The 21101-nt window shown below is 38.5% G+C and overlaps 1 protein-coding gene and 1 pseudogene across 1 annotated transcript in view; both read left to right on the forward strand.

Moving 5' to 3' along the window:
- The window catches only part of ZSWIM5 (zinc finger SWIM-type containing 5), a 140924-nt gene that overhangs the window by 45385 nt on the left and 74438 nt on the right, over positions 1-21101 (forward strand). The gene's annotated exons all lie outside the window — the stretch shown is intronic.
- On the forward strand, positions 5079-5616 carry LOC112585693 (annotated as a pseudogene).

Genomic DNA, 21101 nt, shown 5'->3' on the forward strand with positions numbered 1-21101 from the left:
CACCAGTAAAAATGCAAAAGGCAAAATGGTTGTCTGAGGAGGCCTTACAAATAGCTATGAAAAGAAGAGAAGAGAAAGGCAAAGGAGAAAAGGAAAGATATACCCATTTGAATGCAGAGTTCCAGAGAATAGTGAGGAGAGATAAGAAAGCCTTCCTCAGTGATCAATGCAAAGAAATAGAGGGAAACAATAGAATGGGAAAGACTAGCAATCTCTTCAAAAAAATTAGAGATACCAAGAGAAATTTTCATGCAAAGTTGGGCACAATAAAGAACAGAAATGGCACGGACCCAACAGAAGCAGAAGATATTAAGAAGAGGTGGCAAGAATACACAGAAGAACTATACAAAAAAGATCTTCATGACCCAGATAACCACGATGGCGTGATCACTCACCTAGAGCCAGACATCCTGGAATGCAAAGTCAAGTGGGCCTTAGATAGCATCACTACGAACAAAGCTAGTGGAGGTGATGGAATTCCAGGTGAGCTATTTCAAATCCTAAAATATGATACTGTGAAAGTGCTGCACTCAATATGCCAGCAAATTTGGAAAACTCGGCAGTGGCCACAGGACTGCAAAAGGTCAGTTTTCATTTCAGTCCCAAAGAAAGGCAATGCCAAAGAATGCTCAAACTACCACAAAATTGCACTCATCTCACACGCTAGTAAGATAATGCTCAAAATTCTCCAAGCCAAGCTTCAATAATACGTGAACCGAGAACTTCCAGATACTCCAGCTGGATTTAGAAAAGGCAGAGGAACCAGAGAACAAATTGCCAACATCCCCTGGATCATCAAAAAAGCAAGAGAGTTCCAGAAAAACATCTACTTCTGCTTTATTGACTATGCCAAAGCCTTTGACTGTGTGGATCACAACAAACCGTGGAAAATTCTGAAAGGGATGATAATACCAGATCACCTGACCTGCCTCCTGAAAAATCTGTATGCGGGTCAAGAAGCAACAGTTAGAACTGGACATGGAACAACAGACTGGTTCCAAATCAGAAAAGGAGTAAGTCAAGGCTGTACACAAGCTGGAATCAAGATTGCCGGGAGAAATATCAATAACCTCAGATATGCAGCTGACACCACACTTGTGGCAGAAAGCGAAGAAGAACTAAGGAACCTCTTGATGAAAGTGAAAGAGGAGAGTGAAAAAGCTGGCTTAAAACTCAACATTCAGAAAACTAGAGATCATGGCATCTGGTCTCATCACTTCATGGCAAATAGATGGGGAAACAGTGAAAACAGTGAGAGACTTTATTTTGGGGGGGCTCCAAAATCACTACAGATGGTGACTGCAGCCATGAAATTAAAGGGTGCTTGCTCCTTGGAAGAAAAGTTATGGCCAACCTAGACAGCATATTAAAAAGCAGAGACATTATTTTGCCAACAAAGGTCCGTCTAGTCAAGGCTATGGTTTTTCCAGTGGTCATGTATGGATGTGAGAGGGACTGTGAAGAAGGCTGAGCGCTGAAGAAGATGCTTTTGAAGTATGGTGTTGGAGAAGACTCTTGAGAGTCCCTTGGACTGCAAGGAGATCCAACCAGTCCATTCTAAAGGAGATCAGTCCTGGGATTTCTTTGGAAGGACTGATGCTAAAGCTGAAACTCCAATACTTTGGCCACTTCATGCGAAGAGTTGACTCATTTGAAAAGACCCTGATGCTGGGAAGGATTGAAAGTGGGAGGAGAAGGGGACGACAGAGGATGAGATGGTTGGATGGCATCACGGACTCAATGGACATGAGTTTGGGTAAACTCCAGGAGTTGGTGATGGACAGGGAGGCCTGGCATGCTGCAGGCCATGGGGTTGCAAAGAGTTGGACACGACTGAGTGACTGAACTGAACTTAGGGTCACCAAGATTTCTCTGGGATTAGAAGTAGGAATCAGGGTTTGTTCATTCTAAATAGAAGGTGTATCTTTGAAGCTTTCAGACAATATAGTGGAAAGGGAAATGCTTGTATTCAGCTATTACATGGCAAAGGGTGTGTGCATGCATGCATGTGTATATGCTCAATTGTGTCCAACTCTTTGCAGACTGTAGCCTGCCAGGCTCCGCTATCTATGTAATTTTTCGGGCAAGAATACTGGAGTGGGTTGCCGTTTCCTCTTCAAGGGGATCTTCTCGGGATTGAAGTTGTGTCTCTTGGATCTCCTGGATTGGGAGGCAGATTCTTTACCAACTTTGCCACCTTGGAAGCCTGGGAATGGGTGATATTCTGCTAAATATAGCATATAGGGACTTGGGTTGCCTTAAATTTAAATTAGAGGATAAGAGACTGCATTTTCACTTTGGGTTTTATGACGCAGATCACACCAGCTGTAATAACATATGTAAAGATTTAGTAGAGTCTGGCTCACTGCAATTAATCAATAAATAGGTTGTTATTATTTTAGAGACAGAAACAAAGGTGTTTGTTTGGATGCCTCTCTTCCACCCCAAACTTAATGTGTGTGTGTAGCCAGTTATTTCCCACAAACTCAGATATTTCTCCTAATTTCCCTGTTGTGATCATTCTCTCCAATATGTGACCTTTTGTGTCTGGTTTCTTTCTCTTAACGTTTTCAAGGTTCATCCCAGTTGTAGCATTCTGTCTTTTTATGGCTGAATAATATTATGTTGGGCAACCCTAGTAACTCAGTTGGTAAAGAATCTGTCTGCAATGCAGGAGATTCCTGAGTCAGAAAGATCTGCTGGAGAAGGGATAGGCTACCCACTCCAGTATTCTTGGGGTTCCCTGGTGTCTCAGCTGGTAAAGAATCCGTCTGCAATGCAGGAGACCTGGCTTCAGTCCTTGGGTTGGGAAGATCCCCTGGAGAAGGGAACAGCTACCCACTCCAGTATTCTGGCCTGGAGAAGTCCACGAACTGTACATTCCATGGGGTCACAAAGAGTTGGTGTTGTTTTCGCTTTGGCTCCATCTCTTCATTCTTTCTGGAGTTATTTCTCCACCCTTCTCCAGTAGTATATTGGAAAATTCTTTTTTTTTTTTTTTAATTTTATTTTATTTTTAAACTTTACATAACTGTATTAGATTTGCCAAATATCAAAATGAATCCGCCACAGGTATACATGTGTTCCCCATCCTGAACCCTCTTCCCTCCTCCCTCCCCATTCCATCCCTCTGGGTCGTCCCAGTGCACCAGCCCCAAGCATCCAGTATCGTGCATCGAACCTGGACTGGCAATTCGTTTCATACATGATATTTTACATGTTTCAATGCCATTCTCCCAAATCTTCCCACCCTCTCCCTCTCCCACAGAGTCCATAAGACTGTTCTATACATCAGTGTCTCTTTTGCTGTCTCGTACACAGGGTTATTGTTACCATCTTTCTAAATTCCATATATATGCGTTAGTATACTGTATTGGTGTTTTTCTTTCTGGCTTACTTCACTCTGTATAATAGGCTCCAGTTTCATCCACCTCATTAGAACTGATTCAAATGTATTCTTTTTAATGGCTGAATAATACTCCATTGTGTATATGTACCACAGCTTTCTTATCCATTCATCTGCTGATGGACATCTAGGTTGCTTCCATGTCCTGGCTATTATAAACAGTGCTGCGATGAACATTGGGGTACACGTGTCTCTTTCCCTTCTGGTTTTCTCAGTGTGTATGCCCAGCAGTGGGATTGCTGGATCATAAGGCAGTTCTATTTCCAGTTTTTTAAGGAATCTCCACACTGGTGAAAGAAATCAAAGAGGACACTAACAGATGGAGAAATATACCATGTTCATGGATTGGAAGAATCAATGTAGTGAAAATGAGTATACTACCCAAAGCAATCTATAGATTCAATGCAATCCCTATCAAGCTACCAACAGCATTCTTCACAGAGCTAGAACAAATAATTTCACAATTTGTATGGAAAAACAAAAAACCTCGAATAGCCAAAGCGATCTTGAGAAAGAAGAATGGAACTGGAGGAATCAACCTACCTGACTTCAGGCTCTACTACAAAGCCACAGTTATCAAGACAGTATGGTACTGGCACAAAGACAGAAATATAGATCAACGGAACAAAATAGAAAGCCCAGAGATAAATCCACGCACATATGGACACCTTATCTTCGACAAAGGAGGCAAGAATATACAATGGATTAAAGACAATCTCTTTAACAAGTGGTGCTGGGAACTCTGGTCAACCACTTGTAAAAGAATGAAACTAGAACACTTTCTAACACCATACACAAAAATAAACTCAAAATGGATTAAAGATCTAAATGTAAGACCAGAAACTATAAAACTCCTAGAGGAGAACATAGGCAAAACACTCTCTGACATACATCACAGCAGGATCCTCTATGACCCACCTCCCAGAATATTGGAAATAAAAGCAAAAATAAACAAATGGGACCTAATTAACCTTAAAAGCTTCTGCACATCAAAGGAAACTATTAGCAAGGTGAAAAGACAGCCTTCAGAATGGGAGAAGATAATAGCAAATGAAGCAACTGACAAACAACTAATCTCGAGAATATACAAGCAACTCCTACAGCTCAACTCCAGAAAAATAAATGACCCAATCAAAAAATGGGCCAAAGAACTAAATAGACATTTCTCCAAAGAAGACATACAGATGGCTAACAAACACATGAAAAGATGCTCAACATCACTCATTATCAGAGAAATGCAAATCAAAACCACTATGAGGTACCATTTCACACCAGTCAGAATGGCTGCAATCCAAAAGTCTACAAGTAATAAATGCTGGAGAGGGTGTGGAGAAAAGGGAACCCTCTTACACTGTTGGTGGGAATGCAAACTAGTACAGCCACTATGGAGAACAGTGTGGAGATTCCTTAAAAAACTGGAAAATTCTTAAAGAGATGGGAATACCAGACCATCTCACCTGCCTTCTGAGAAATCTGTATGCAGGTCAAGAAGCAACAGTTAGAACTGAACATGGAACAACAGACTGGTTCCAAATTGGGAAAGGAGTATGTCAAGACTATATATTGTCACCCTGCTTGTTTAACTTCTATGCGGAGTACATCATGCAAAAAGCCAGGATGGATAAAGCACAAGCTGGAATCAAGATTGCCGGGAGAAATATCTATAACCTCACATATGCAGATAACACCACCCTTATGGCAGAAAGCAAAGAGGAACTGAAGAATCTCTTGATGAAAGTGAAAGAGGAGAGTGAAAAAGCTGGCTTAGCTCTTTCTGCCATCTTTCCGTGCTGAATGGTGCACATGAATGTCCTGGCTGATGCTCTCAAGAGTATCAAGAATGCTGAAAAGAGAGGCAAATGCCAGGTCCTTATTACGCTGTGCTCCAGAATCATCATTGGGTTTCTAACTGATGATGAATCATGGTTACATTAGCGAATTTGAAGTCATTGATGATCACAGAGCGGGGACTATTGTTGTGAACCTCACAGGCAGGCTAAATAAGTGTGGAGTGATCAGCCCCATATTTGATGTACAACTCAAAGATCTAGAAAAATGGCAGAATAACCTGCTCCCATCCCATCAGTTTGATTTCATTGTACTGACAACCTCAGCTGGCATCATGGACAATGAAGAAGCAAGATGAAAACATACAGGAGGGAAAATCTTTGGATTCTTTTTCTAGGGATGTAATACATACAAATAAAATGCCTCAGAAGGGGGAAAGGAAAAAACCTGGCTTAAAACTCAACATTCAGAAAACTAATATCATGGCATCTGGTCCCATCACTTCATGGCAAATAGATGGGGTGACATTGGAAACAGTGACCAGCTGTATTTTCTTGGGCTCCAAAATCACTGCAGCCATGAAATTAAAAGATGCTTGCTCCTTGGAAGAAAAGCTATGACCAACCTAGACAGTATATTAAAAAGCAGAGGTGTTACTTTGCCGATACAGGTCCATCTAGTCAAAGCTATGGTTTTTCCAGTAGTCATGTATGGATGTGAGAATTGGACCATAAGGAAAGCTGAGCACTGAAGAATTGGTGTTTTTGAACTGTAGTGTTGGAGAAGCCCCTTGAGAGTCCCTTGGACTGCAAGGAGATCTAACCAGTCCATCCTAAAGGAAATCAGTCCAGAATATTCATTAGAAGGACTGATCCTGAATCTGAAGCTCCAACACTTTGGCCACCTGATATGAAGAACTGACACAATTCAGCGACTGAACAACAACTGTTAAAAACACAATAATCTATAAGAACTTACTGAAAGCTAATACTACTTTATTAGGCTTAATGATAAAAGTCATCAACTGAATATACAATTTAGCTTAAATCTTTATGGAACGACCATACAAGGTATACATAAACACTCTACTATTGTTAAATTTATGATTTATTGGTGAAAGTAATTGTACATATTGGCACATACTACACAGCAATATCTATATGAGATTGATCATACAGCCTTTTAAAACCTTCCTAACAGAGTATATTAAGGTAACCAAATTAAATCAAGACTTTAAGGATGAAAGAACATAAAAAACAGTATTATACAAATTAAGTCTTACTTTCATTTATTTATAACAAGTGCATCATCCAGGGCACTCACATGAGAGTACAGAAAATAGAGTTAAATATTTGTTTATATTGAAAAATGACATGTATCTTTGTAATAAATATGTTTCAAATTTATAACATTCTTTACAAATCAGTATTTTGTTCACTTTCCCACATAAATCATGTTAAAGCACAAATTGATATAATAACTTTTAGGCTATCATAGAAAAGCTACCATAAAGAAGATATATAAATGACCAATAAGCTCATAAAAAGATGTTTAACATCATCAACCATTAATAAAATGTAGATCAAAACCACAGTGAGATACCACTTCATACCACTATGATGATTATAATCAAAACAATGGATGATAACAAGTGCTGAGAGGACCTGATAAAATAGGAACCCCTGTACATTGTTGGAAATATAAAATGTTAGAGCAGCTATAGAAAACAATTTGGCAGTTCCTTAAAAGTTGAAAACAGAATTACCATATGAACCAGCAATTCCACTCCTCAGCATACACCCAAGAGAAATGAAAATATATGTCTACCCAGAGACTTGTACAAAAATGTTTATATATCAGTACTATTCATAATGGCTGAAAGGTGGAAACAACTCAATGTCCACCAACTAATTAATAAATTGTAGTGTATCGATACAATATAATATTCAGTTCAGTTCAGTTGCTCAGTTCAGTTCAGTCTCTCAGTCATGTCTGACTCTTTGTGACCCCATGAATCGCAGCACACCAGGCCTCCCTGTCCATCACCATCTCCCAGAGTTCACTCAAACTCATGTCCATCGAGTCAGTGATGCCATCCAGCCATCTCATCCTCTGTTGTCCCCTTTTCCTCCTGCCCCCAATCCCTCCCAGCATCAGAGTCTTTTCCGATGAGTCAACTCTTCGCATGAGGTGGCCAAAGTACTGGAGTTTCAGCTTTAGCATCATTCCTTCCAAAGAACACCCAGGACTCAGTTGCATCCAATTCTTTGCGACCCCATGGACTGCAGCACGCCAGGCCTCCCTGTCTATCACCAACTCCCTGGGCTTGCTCAAACTCATGTGTAATCAAGTCGGTGATGCTATCCAACCATCTTATCCTCTGTCTTCCCCTTCTCCTCCTGCCTTCAGTCTTTCCCATCATCAGTCTTTTCCAGTGAATTATGTATTTTGTTATGTATTTTAACAGTTACATATTTTGAAGAGTTTGTTTTCTTTTGTCACTCCCCTAAGCATCTGTGACCTTGAAGTATGTTGATATAAATTGAAGGGAGGAAAAAAATTAGTATAAATATTATAAGACAAGTACTACAGATATTATAAGGAAAATTGTCTATTTGGTGTATTATAAAAGGTTTCCTTATCTACCTTTGAGAAAGGGTCTGCTGAATATCACCTATCCAAGGGAGGCTATCACTGTATATCGCTTTGTCCGCTTCCTTTTAGAAAAACCTCATGATGCTCTAGGATATGCAGTTAGCAAAGCTTTGGGTCTCACAAAAGCCTGAATACATCTTTGATTGGTTATATATTAAAGGAAATAGCCCACAGCATGGTGCCAGACAAGTGTAGAGCCCAACCAATTTGATCCTTAAGCAGGGAGAAGAATTCTATTCATCATTAAGAGGTTAGATCATAAAATGTTGTAATTATTTCAGCCTCAATTGGTTTAAAGCTTTTTTTTTTTTTTTTTTCAGTAAAACTTCTCTTCAAATTTTGAGGCAAGAAGACAGTTTTCATTTTGATGACCTTTTGCATTGTGTATTTCTTCAAGTCCTCCCACCCTGCCCTGTGGCCTACTCTGTTTGCTGTTCAAATCTGAATTATAATGTGCATCTGCAGGGATTGGAATCATGTGACTGACTGAAGTGTCTCTTGTCATTTATTAACATTCTTTGAATATCTAATTTTGACATATTATTTGGCTGTGTCATGAAGAAATTTGCTCCTGCTCTTGACTGTTCAGAGGTGGGTGCATATGAAAAATTATTATTTTTTTCTCTTTCATCTCTATGCAGTTATTTTTGTTTTTGTTTTTTAGTTACAAAATGGAACAAAGAATGACAGCCACATTGGGCCTTGACAGGGATCCTTTTACTTGAAGGGCCACTCCTATAATGAATGATTTTTATTCAAGTGAATATTCATATATTTCTCTGACTCTAATTTGTATGAAATGACAGCCTGCAGACCATTTTATTTGATTACAGTCCTTTCACCTTCATTATCTTTTATGTCTATTTAAACTCTGGACTTGCCATATCCATCTTGACCCTCCCCCACATCTCTCTGTTTGTATTTTCTTTCATTGCAATTTTCCTCTTTTCTCTTCTGTGGGCATTCACAGATTGTTTTTGGAGTTCATTAAAAAGAGAGTGTGTTGTCTGGGTAGAAAATTACATTTGCATGCTTGAGAGAGGCCTAAGGGTTTTTGTGGGGTTTGGCAAGGATCCTGGCTTTTTTTTCCTTTTTGGAGGGAAGAATGAGGAAAGGGGGTAATAATAAGGGATTTTTGGAAAGGAGAAAAGTAAGAGTTGTTTAGGTGATTTCTTTCCTCATTTTTCCCTTCCCATAGTATATGCATCTAGCTGATTTTCATTTTTTTTTTTTTGCATGTATAAACCACTTGACTAACAATGGGAGAGATTAGAGACTTTTCTTAGAACTATTTTTGAATGCACAGTAGAGTTCTACAAAGCAGAAACCTCTCTTATGGTGATAATTGTACATTTTCTGGTGAACATGGCAAGTTGCAGTATGTATACATATACATTTTTCTCCTTTGTGGTAACTGGAGGGGGTTTTATATGGGAAAATGGTTTCTTAAATTAATATGACATTTCATTTAAACTGGAATCTACGTAGAATTCTAGTTATGTTTTGAATTAGGATTCCACACTTTCAAAATTTAAATTTTGAGGTATAATATTTAGCCCTTTTTGAAGGTGATAATGTTTTTCCTTTTTTATTAAAAGTGATATCATTTGTTATTTAGAACTTGTCATTTGTGCTCATTGGGACATTAGGGAAACCGTGGAACATTTATAATAAAAGTATATTTTTTAGCAGTGATAACTCAGAAGAATTTGGCTAAGTTCAGAGTTAATACAAAAAATATGGGTTGCAGGCATAGGACCAAGGGTCATATGGGTCAGGATTGATCAGGAAAATCAGGGAGTTATTTTGTGCTGTGTTGGATATTCATAGGAAAATAAGTTGATTTATTATAGAGTACCCATAGAGTTGAATCTTTAAAAAAAAAAGTCTAACTGACTTATTATGTACTATAAATCCATTCAGCAAATATTTTTAATTGAATACTGACTCTGTTCATAGGGACTAGGACTAAAAAAATGAGTAAGATATAATAGTTATCCTCAAGGAACTTATAATCACCATGACTGTGTATATTTGCAACTGTGTTTGTATGTTGTCTGTAAGGTCTAGAAACATAGATACTTTTATTTTATACTTATATATATTTTTTAAGATCTAAGTACAAAGGAATTATACTCCAATTAAAAAAGATCCAAGAAGTCCTTGATGAAAGGTATATTTTCCTGTTTTCAGACTTTATGTTTACCATATGGAATGTGTGTGTGTGTAAACAATTAGTTACAGTGTAAGTGCTGAAAAAAAGCTGTATGCAAAATAATTTGGACTACATCCACTTTTCATTCTCTACTGGATATTCACATTAGCCTATAAGGACTTCCCCGGTGGCTCAGCGATTAAGAACCTGCCTGCGATGCAGGAGACACAGAAGAAGGGAGTTCTGTCCCTGGGTCAGGAAGATCCCTTGGAGGAGGGCATGGCAACCCACTCCAGTATTCTTGCTGGGAAAATTGCATGGACAGAGGAGCCTGGTGGGCTACAGTCCATGGGGTCACACAGAGTCAGACACAACTGAAGCAACTGAACACACACACATCAGCATATAAACATACTTTTATTTCTTGATTCTTAAAAAAATTATCTTCTCTTAACTCTACTAACTTCTGTCAGCTATTGTCCTATTTCTTTCCCATGCTCTGTACTTGTTAACTCTAATTTCCCTCCTCCCATTTTTTTCTTAAACCCATTTCAGCCAGTGTTGACTGGCTATTCCAATTGTATTCCTATTCCAATTGTATTCTCATCAGAGTCACTGATGACCTCTACATTACTAGTTTTCATTTCTCAGTCCTTGTCTAACTTGATTATCAGTAATATTTGATATAGATTACGCCCTCATCTTTGACTGATATTCTTCACAAGGTTTCCAAGATACTCTGCTCTCTTAGTTGAAATTTCTCCTTTGTTGTTCAGTTGCTCTTCTCTCTTCTTCCTCTCTTTTGTCCCTCAACTTTGAAAAGTGTTTTTTAAAAAATCACACTGTAAAAAACCAAACTATTCTTTTCTTTTGATGTGTACAGTTCTATGAATTTTAACACATGTATCAGTTCAGTTTAGTCACTCAGTCGTGTCCGACTCTTTGCAACTCCATGGACTACAGCACGCCAGGCTTCCCTGTCCGTAACCAACTCCTGGAACTTACTTCCATTGAGTTGGTGATGCCATCCAACCATCTCATCTTCTGTTGTCCCCTTCTCCTGCCTTCAGTCTTTCCCAGCAGCAGGGTCTTTCCTGATGTGAAGAGTCAGTTCTTCATATCAGGTGGCCAATGTATTGGAGTTTCAGCTTCAGCATCAGTCCTTCCAATAAATATTCAGAGCTGATTTTTTAAGGATTGACTGGTTTGATCTCCCTGCAGTCCAAGGGACTCTCAAGAGTCTTCTCCAACACTGCAGTTCAAAGCATCAATTCTTCAGCACTCAGTTTTCTCTATAGCCCAACTCTCACATCCATACATGACTACTGGAAAAACCATAGCTTTGACTAGATGGACCTTTGTTGGCAAAGTAATGTTTCTGCTTTTTAATGCACTGTCTAGGTTTGTCACAGATTTTCTTCCAAGGGGCAAGCATAGATGTATACACCTGTATAGATTTGTGTAGTCAGTACCATAATCAGGATACAGAACAATTCTATCACCCTGAAAATCTTCCTCACGTCATCTCTTTATAGTCAAACCTTTATCGCCTGGAAACCTTTGCTGTTCTCCATCATTATAATTTCATCTTTTAGAGAATGTCATATGAATGGAACTATACAGTATGTAACTTTTCTAGACTGGCTTCTTTTACTCAGCATAATACCTTTGCTATTCCTCTAAATTGTTGCATGTATCTTTTGTTTCTTCCTTCTTATTGCTGAGTAATATCCTTTGTATGGAAGTACCACAAATTGTTTATCCATTCACCTGGTGTAAAGGACATTTGAATTGTTTTCCAGTTTGAGTTGTTTTGGGCAACTATGAACAGAACTGCTATAAACACTGATAATCAGGTTTTGTATAACATAAGTTTTCATTCTCCAGGGAGAAATCCCAGGAGAGGGATTTCTGGGTTTATAAGAAACAAAAAAGATCTTCACGACCCAGATAATCACGATGGTGTGATCACTAACCTAGAGCCAGACATCCTGGAATGTGAAGTCAAGTGGGCCTTAGAAAGCATCACTACGAACAAAGCTAATGAAGGTGATGGAATTCCAGTTGAGCTATTTCAAATCCTGGAAGATGATGCTGTGAAAGTGCTACACTCAGTATGCCAGCACATTTGGAAAACTCATCAGTGGCCACAGGACTGGAAAAGGTCAGTTTTTATTCCAATCCCAAAGAAAGGCAATGCCAAAGAATGCTCAAACTACCGCACAATTGTACTCATCTCACACATAGTAAAGTAGTGCTCAAAATTCTCCAAGCCAGGCTTCAGCAATATGTGAACCATGACCTTCCAGATGTTCAAGCTGGTTTTAGAAAAGGCAGAGGAACCAGAGATCAAATTGCCAACATCCGCTGGATCATCAAAAAAGCAAGAGAGTTCCAGAAAAACATCTATTTCTGCTTTATTGACTATGCCAAAGCCTTTGACTATGTGGATCACAATAAACTGTGGAAAATTCTTCAAGAGATGGGAATACCAGACCACCTGACCTGCCTCTTGAGAAACCTATATGCAGGTTGGGAAGCAACAGTTAGAACTGGACATGGAACAACAGACTGGTTCCAAATAGGAAAAGGAGTACGTCAAGGCTGTATATTGTCACCCTGCTTATTTAACTTCTATGCAGAGTACATCATGAGAAACGCTGGGCTGGAAGAAGCACAAGCTGGAATCAAGATTGCCAGGAGAAATATCAATAACCTCAGATATGCAGATGACACCACCCTTATGGCAGAAAGTGAAGAGGAACTAAAAAGCCTCTTGATGAAAGTGAAAGAGGAGAGTGAAAAAGTTGACTTAAAGTTCAACATTCAGAAAACGAAGATCATGGCATCCGGTCCCATCACTTCATGGGAAATAGATGAGGAAACAGTGGAAACAGTGTCAGACTATTTTTCTGGGCTCCAGATTTTGAGCTCCAAAATCACTGCAGATGGTGATTGCAGCCATGAAATTAAAAGATGCTTACTCCTTGGAGGGAAAGTTATGACCAACCTAGATAGCATATTCAAAAGCAGAGACATTACTTTGCCAACAGAGGTCTGTCTAGTCAAGGCTATGGTTTTTCCAGTGGTCATGTATGGACATGAGAGTTGGACTGTGAAGAAAGCTGAGTGCCGAAGAATTGATGCTTTTGAACTGTGGTGTTGGAGAAGACTCTTGAGAGTCCCTTGGACTGCAAGGAGATCCAACCAGTCCATTCTAAAAGAGATCAGTCCTGTGTGTTCATTGGAAGAACTGATTCTAAAGCTGAAACTCAGTACTTTGGCCACCTCATGCGAAGAGTTGACCCATTGGAAAGGACTTTGATGCTGGGAGGGATTGGGGGCAGGAAGAGAAGGGGATGACAGAGGATGAGATGGCTGGATGGCATCACTGACTCGATGGACATGAGTTTGAGTAAACTCCAGGAGTTGGTGATGGACAGGGAGGCCTGGCATGCTGCGATTCATGGGGTCGCAAAGAGTCAGACATGACTGAGCAACTGAATTGAACTGAAGAAACTGCCATATGCTCTTCCAGAATGCCTGTACCATTTTGCATTCCTACCTTCAGTGAATGAACGTCCCAGTCTGCATCCTCACCAACACCTGTATTGTCAATTTTTAAATTTTTCTTGTTTGTTTTTGCTTGTTGTCTTGTCATTATTTTGATTTTCTCCATTCTCATAAATATATATCAAAGTGTTATTGTTTTAATTTGCCATTCTTTGAGGGCTAATGATGTTGAACATCTTTTCATGTGCCTACTTGTCATTTACATGTTTTCTTTGGAGATGTGTCCAAATCTTTTGCCTAGTTTTAAATTAGACTCTTTGTTTACTTAATTTGAATTTTGAGAGTTTGCTGTGTATTCTGGATACAAGTCCTTTATTGGATATATGCTTTGCAGATATCACCTCCCAATCTCTTGCTTGTTTTTTACATCCTTTTAACAGTATCTCTGGTAGAGCAAAGGTTTTTAATATTAATGAAGTCTAACTTATCAGCTTTTTCTTTTGTGGATTGTGCTTTTGCTGACATGTCTAAAAACTCCTTCATATACAGTGGCTGAGCAATAAGGTCCTACTGTAAACACAGGGATCTATATTCAACATCCTGGGATAAACCATAATGGAAAAGAGTATTAAAAAAAAATGTATATATGTGTATAACTGAGTCACTTTGCTGTACAGAAGAAATTAACATAACATTGTAAATCAACTGTACTTGAGTAAAGAAATAAGTTGGGGGGAAAAAAAAAAGCCTTTGCCTAACCCCAGGTCACAAAGATTTTCTGCTATGTCTTATTCTAAACATTTTCTATTTTTACATTTTTCCTTTCAGTCTGTAATCCATTTTGAGTTAATTCTATACAAAATATGATATTTAGATTACTTTTTTTTTTGCATACAGATGTTCCGTGTCCAACCCTGTATGTTGAAAAGACTGTCTTTATCCACTGAATACTTTTAAATCTTCACCAAAAATCAGTTGGTAATATTTGCATAAGTCTATTTCAAGACTCTGTTCTCTTTCATTGATTTAGGTGTCAATCCTTTTACTGTTACCACACAATCTTTATTATTATAGCTTTATAGTAAGTCTTGAAATCATTGTGATTCTTCTAACTTTATTCTTATCTTTTAGAATTATTTTAAACTATTCCAGTTCCTTTTAGAATCAATATATATATTTTAAAAGTTTTTGCTGATATTTTGACTTGTATTATATTAAGCCTATATAGCCTATATATACAAGCCTATATAATACAAGTCAAAATATCAACAAAAGAATTTTTTTGGTGGCTCAGTGGTAAAGAGTCTGTCTTTACCATTTTAGTAAAGTGATAAAGAATCTGTCTTTTGGTAAAGAATCTGTCTTTACCAAAGCAGGATACCTGGGTTCAGTCCCTGGGTCTGGAAGATACCCTGGAGAAGGAAATGGCAACCCATTCCAGTATTCTTGCCTGCAAAAGTAGGAGGAGGAGGACAGAGGAGCCTGACGGGCTACAGTCTATGGGATCACAAAGTCGACCACGACTCAGCGATTAAACAAAGAGCAACAGCAAGCCTATATATCGGTTTTAGAAAAATTGAAATCTTTACTTTGTTGCATATTTAATCTATAAACACAATATCTCTATTTATTTATATTTTCCTGGATTTCTTTCATCACTCTTCGTAGTTTTCAGCATACAGATTCTGTAAATGTTTTGTTAGGCTTATACACCTATTTTAAAGTTATTATAATTGGATATTTTTGAACAACAACAAGGAAAATTTTCTCTTTTGGCAAGTTTGAAAATAGAAAAACAAATAGAAAAAAATCAATAAAGCCAAAAGCTGGTTCTCTGGTATTAAGGCCAAACAAAATCAGAGAAAGGAAGGAAGGAAGGAAGGAAGTTGCTCAGTCGTGTTTGACTCTTTTCCACCCCATGAACTGCAGCACACCAGGCCTCCCTGCCCATCACCAACTCCCAGAGTCCACCCAAACCCATGTCCATTGAGTCAGTGATGCTGTCCAACCATCTCATCCTCTCTTGTCCTCTTCTCCTCCTGCCCTCAATCTTTCCCAACATCAGGGTCTTTTCCAATAAGTCAGCTCTTTGCATCAGGTGGCCAAAGTATTGGAATTTCAGCTTTAACATCAGTCCTTCCAATGAACACCCAGGACTGATCTCCTTTAGGATGGACTGGTTGGATCTCCTTGCAGTCCAAGGGACTCGCAAGAGTCTTCTCCAACACCACAGTTCAAAAGCATCAATTCTTCAACACTCAGCTTTCTTTATAGTCCAACTCTCACATCCATACATGACCACTGGAAAAACCATAGCCTTGACTAGATGGACCTTTGTTGGCAAAGTAATGTCTCTGCTTTTTAATAAGGTAAGAAAAAAGAAAATGACGTGCTTGTCTATATGGGAACCCCAAGGACTTTACAAAAACGTTCCTTTTGTTCAAGTTATTAAAATTGAATATTTAAAAAAATTTTAATTTTCATTTGTACATTCCTGATATAAAGAAATCTAATTGATTTTTGTATGCTGTATCCAAGATTTTTATACCTGTGTCCAAGTCCTTGCTAAATGTACTTAGTGTTAGGAATTTTTTTGTAAATTCTTTGGAAGTTTCTATATAAATAATCAAGTCTTCTTTTTTCTTACCTTCCTGCCTTCCTTCCTTTCTCAGATTTTGTTTGGCCTTAGTACCAGAGAACCAGCTTTTGACTTTATTGATTTTTCTGTATTGTTTTTCTATTTTCAAACGTGCCAAGAAATTGGACATTTTCCTTGCTGTTATTATTAAGTCACTAAGTCTTATCTGACTGTTTGTGACCCCATGGACTGCAGCATGCCAGGTTTCCCTGTCCTTCACTATCTCCTGAAATTTGCTCAAACTCATGTCCATTGAGTCAGTGATTAATAGTCTGTCTAGCCATCTCATCCTCTGCTGCCCTCTTCTCCTTTTGCCTTCAATCTTTCCCATCATCTTCAGTCTTTTCCAATGAGTTGGCTCTTTGTATTAAGTGGTCAAAGTATTGGAGCTTCAGTTTCAGCCTCAGTCCTTCCAATGAATACTTCAGGGTTGACGGGTTTGATGTCTTTGCTGTTCAAAGGACTCTCAAGAGTCTTCTTCAGCACCACAATTCAAAAGCATCAATTCTTTTTAATGGCTGTGTAATACTCCATTGTTCAGGGAGGGAGGAGGGAGGGGGGTTCAGGATGGGAAACACATGTATACCTGTGGCGGATTCATGTTGATGTATGGCAAAACCAATACAATATTGTAAAGTAAAATAAAGAAATAAATAAAAACATATTTCACACACACACACAAAAACAAAAGCATCTATTCGTTGGCACTCAGCCTTCTTTATAGTCCAACTGTCATGTCCATACATGACTACTGGAAATTTTCCTTATGTTTCTATTATTTATTTCTAATTTAATCTATCATGATCCATTTCCCTACACCCTGCCCCAGGCAGCCACCAGTCTGGTATCTTTGAGTTTGGTTTCTTTTAGATTCCACATATAATCATATAATGTTTCTTTTCCCCCCAGTTAGTTACTTAGCATAATGCCTGCAAGCTCCATGCATATTGTCACAAATGGCAGCATTTCCTTCTTTTATGACTGAATAATATGTCACCGTGGTGTGTGTGTGTGTGTGTGTCTCACATCTTTATCCATTCATCTATTAACAGACAACTATGTTAGTGTGTTGGCTATTGTGAGTAGTGCTACAGTAAACATTGGCCCTATCTTTGAAATAGTGGTTTCATCTATTTTGTATATATACCCAGAAGTGGAATTGCTGAATCATATGGTAGTTCTATTTTTAACTTTTTGAGGAACTTCTCTACTATTTCCATAGGTGACTATAGCAACTTATATTCCCACCAGTAGTATACAAAAGTTCCTTTTTCTCTCCATCTGCACCAGCACTTGTTATTTCCTGTCTGTTTGATAATAACCATTCTAAACAGGTGGAAGTCATATCTCATTGTGGTTTTTATGTGTATTTCCCTGATGATTAGTGATACTGAGCACTATTTCATGTACCTGTTGTCTATTTGTATGTCTTTGGGAAAATGTATATTCAGAGCCCTTGCCCATTTTTAAATCGAATTGATTTGTTGCTCTTGAGTTGTTTGAGTTCTTAATACATTTAGAGTATTAACCAGATATAAACAATTGCCATAATCAATTGTTTCATTATGGATTATGGAAAAGTTATTTTTTCTTATTCCATCATTCCTTTTATATTTATCAGCTAGCATTCTTCAAAGAGAGTGTTTCCTGAGAAGTGCTAGATAGTTCCTACTAAAACATCATTGTTAGTGCTAATTTTTTCCTCTTTAGCTGAAAAGTTCAGATAAGGACTTTAAGTAATAAAAAGTTACCTCCAATGGTGGCAAATGAGGTTTTTCTTTTTTCTTTTCCCTTTTTTTTGAAGTATCTCTATGGACACATAGGTTTTAAAAATATTTTATGGTCATAGTCATTTTTCTTTTTGATACTCAAATTGTTATTTATTTGGCTAGTGGAAGTCCTTTCCAGCTTCTTCTTGTCTCCTTTTAACATACTTTTTCTTGGAGTGCATCCTTGATTTCAGGCAATGTAGAATGGCCCAGAAAAAAAATTGATACCTTCCCTGCCTAGACCTGAAATTCACCATGGAATGGTTACTTTCAGTGGTAATGGTTTTTAGAAACAAAAACCTAGGTGCTATATGTGCTTGTCACCACTGTGACATCATTTTTTCTAGGCCAGCCCTAAAACTGGCACAGTCACTGCTGCTGCTTTTGGTTTGTTAAAGCAAGTCATGAGGCCTTTGCAGATTTAAAGGGAAAAAGAATTGGATGCCTTTTAATGGAGGAGTGACATAGGCACATTGCAAAAAACACATGGGAAGAATTTGGAAAATTCTTCTACATCTTCTACATCTGTGGCTGGACACAAGGGATATCTCCATTCTTTTGATATTAGGAATAATGCTGAAATCAGTAACCTTATAGATGTTTCATATCATGGGGTTTATGTTCAGATTTCTTCAAGAAAATTAGAGATACCAAGGGAACATCTCATGCAAAGATGGGCACAATAAAGAACAGAAATGTAGACCTAACATAAGCAGAAGATACTAAGAAGAAGTGACAAGGATATGCAGAAGAACTGTACAAAAAAGATCTTAATGACCCAGATAACCACAATGATGTGATCACTCATCTAGAGCCAGACATCCTGGAGTCAAGTGGGAAGCATCATTATGAACAAAGCTAGTGGAGGTGATGGAATTCCAGCTGAGCCATTTCAAATCCTAAACAATGATCTGTTAAACGTGCTGCACTCAATATGCCAGCAAATTTGGAAAACTCAGCAGTGGCCACAGGACTGGAAAAGGTCAGTTTTCATTCCAGCCCCAAAGAAGGGCAATGCCAAAGAATGTTCAAACTACTCCACAATTGCATTCATTTCACATGCTAGCAAGGTAATGCTCAAAATCCTTCAAGATAGGCTTCAATAGTACATGAACTGAGAACTTCCAGATGTGCAAGCTGGATTTAGAAAAGGCAGAGGAACCAGAGATCAAATTGCAAACATCTGTTGATAGAAAAGGCAAGAGAATTCCAGAAAAACATTTGCTTCATTGACTATGCTAAAGCCTTTGACAGTGTGGAAAGCAACAAATTGTGGAAAATTCTGAAAGAGATGGGAATACCAGACCATTTTGCTTACCTCCTACGAAACCTGTATGTAAGTAAAGAAGCAACAGTTAGAACTGGACATGGAACAACAGACTAGTTCCAAATTGGAAAAGCAGTATGTCAAGGCTGAATAATTGTCACCCTGCTTATTTAACTTCTGTACAGAGTACATCATGAGAAATGCTGGACTGGATGAAGCACAAGCTGGAATCAAGATTGCCTGGAGAAATATCAATAACCTCATATATGCAGATGACACTACCATTATGGCAGAAAGTGAAGAGGAACTAAAGAGCCTCTTGATGAAAGTGAAAGAGGAGAATGAAAAAAGCTGGCTTAAAACTCAACATTCAGAAAACAAAGATCATGGCAGCTGGTCTCATCACTTCATAGCTAATAGTTGAGGAAACATTGGAAACAGTGGCAGACTTTATTTTCTTGGGGTCCAAAATCACTGCAGATGGTGATTGCAGCCACGATATTAAAAGACACTTGCTCCTTGGAAGAAAAGCTATGACCATCCTAGACAACATATTAAAAAGCAGAGACATTACTTTGCCGACGAAGATCTTAATAGTCAAAGCTGTGGTTTTCCATTAGTCATGTATAGATGTGAGAGTTGAGACCATAAAGAAGTCTGAGCACTGAAGAATTGATGCTTTCAAACTGTGGTGCTGAAGAAGATCTTGAGAGTCCCTTGGACAGTAAGGAGATCAAACCAGCAATCCTAAAGGAAATCAGTCCTGAAGATTCATTGGAAGGAGTGATGCTGAAGCTGAAGCTCCAATACTTTGGCCACCTGGTGTGAAGAGCCAACTCATTAGAAAAGACCCTGATGCTGAGAAAGATTGAGGGCAGAAGGAGAAGAGGGCATCAGAGGATGAGAAGGCTGGATGGCATCACTGATGCAACGAAAATGAACTTGGCAAACTCTGGGAGATGGTAAGGGACAGAGAGGCCTGGTGTGCTGCAGTCCATGGAGTCGCAAAGAGTTGAACACAACTGGGCGACTGAACAACAACAAAAACTAGTACAGGAATGCTCATAGCAGTTTTTTTCATGTTTGCCAAATTTTGGAAGTGACCAAGATGTCCTTCAGAAGGTGAGTGGATAAACAAACTTTGGTACATCTAAACATTGGAATATTACTCAGCATAAAAATGAAATGAACTATCAAGCCATGAAAAGGCTTGGAGGAACCTTAAAGCACAGTCTCTGCTTTTCAGCATGCTGTCTAGGTTTGTTATAGCTTTCCTGCCAAGAAGCAAGTGTCTTCTGATTTCATGGCTGCAGTCACCATATGCAGTGATTTTAGAGCCCAAGAAGAGGAAATCTGTCACTACTTCCACCTTTTCCCCCTTTGAAAGTGAAAATGAAAGTTGCTCGGTCATGTCCAGCTCTTTGTGACCCATGGACTACATACAGTCCATGGAATTCTCCAGGCCATAATACTGGAGTGGGTAGCCCTTCCCTTCTCCAGGGGGTCTTCCCATCCCAGGGATTGAACCCAAGTCTCCCACGTTGCAGGCAGATTATTTACCAGCTGAGCCATAGGGAAGCCCCTTTCCCCCTCTCTTTGCAATGAAATAATGGGGCCAGATGCCATGATCTTAGTTTTTTAATATTTAGTTTTAAGCTGGCTCTTTCCTTTCCTCCCTCACCCTCATCAAGAATCTGAAGTATGTGAGGCATACTTTATTTTAATTTTAAGCAAATATAGTGCACCAAATTCAACACAAATTAGCAAAAAAGTCAGTATAGTAGAGCTTAGTCATTGTTGGCTCAAAAAATAGCCATTAAAATGAGAGTAATTGGAAAAGAATTTGAAAAAGAATATATGTATATTATTTTACATATATATATCAATTTTATATATAAAACTGAACCAAT

This window comes from Bubalus bubalis, chromosome 6 (assembly GCF_019923935.1).
Source record: "Bubalus bubalis isolate 160015118507 breed Murrah chromosome 6, NDDB_SH_1, whole genome shotgun sequence".
Lineage (NCBI taxonomy): Eukaryota > Metazoa > Chordata > Mammalia > Artiodactyla > Bovidae > Bubalus > Bubalus bubalis.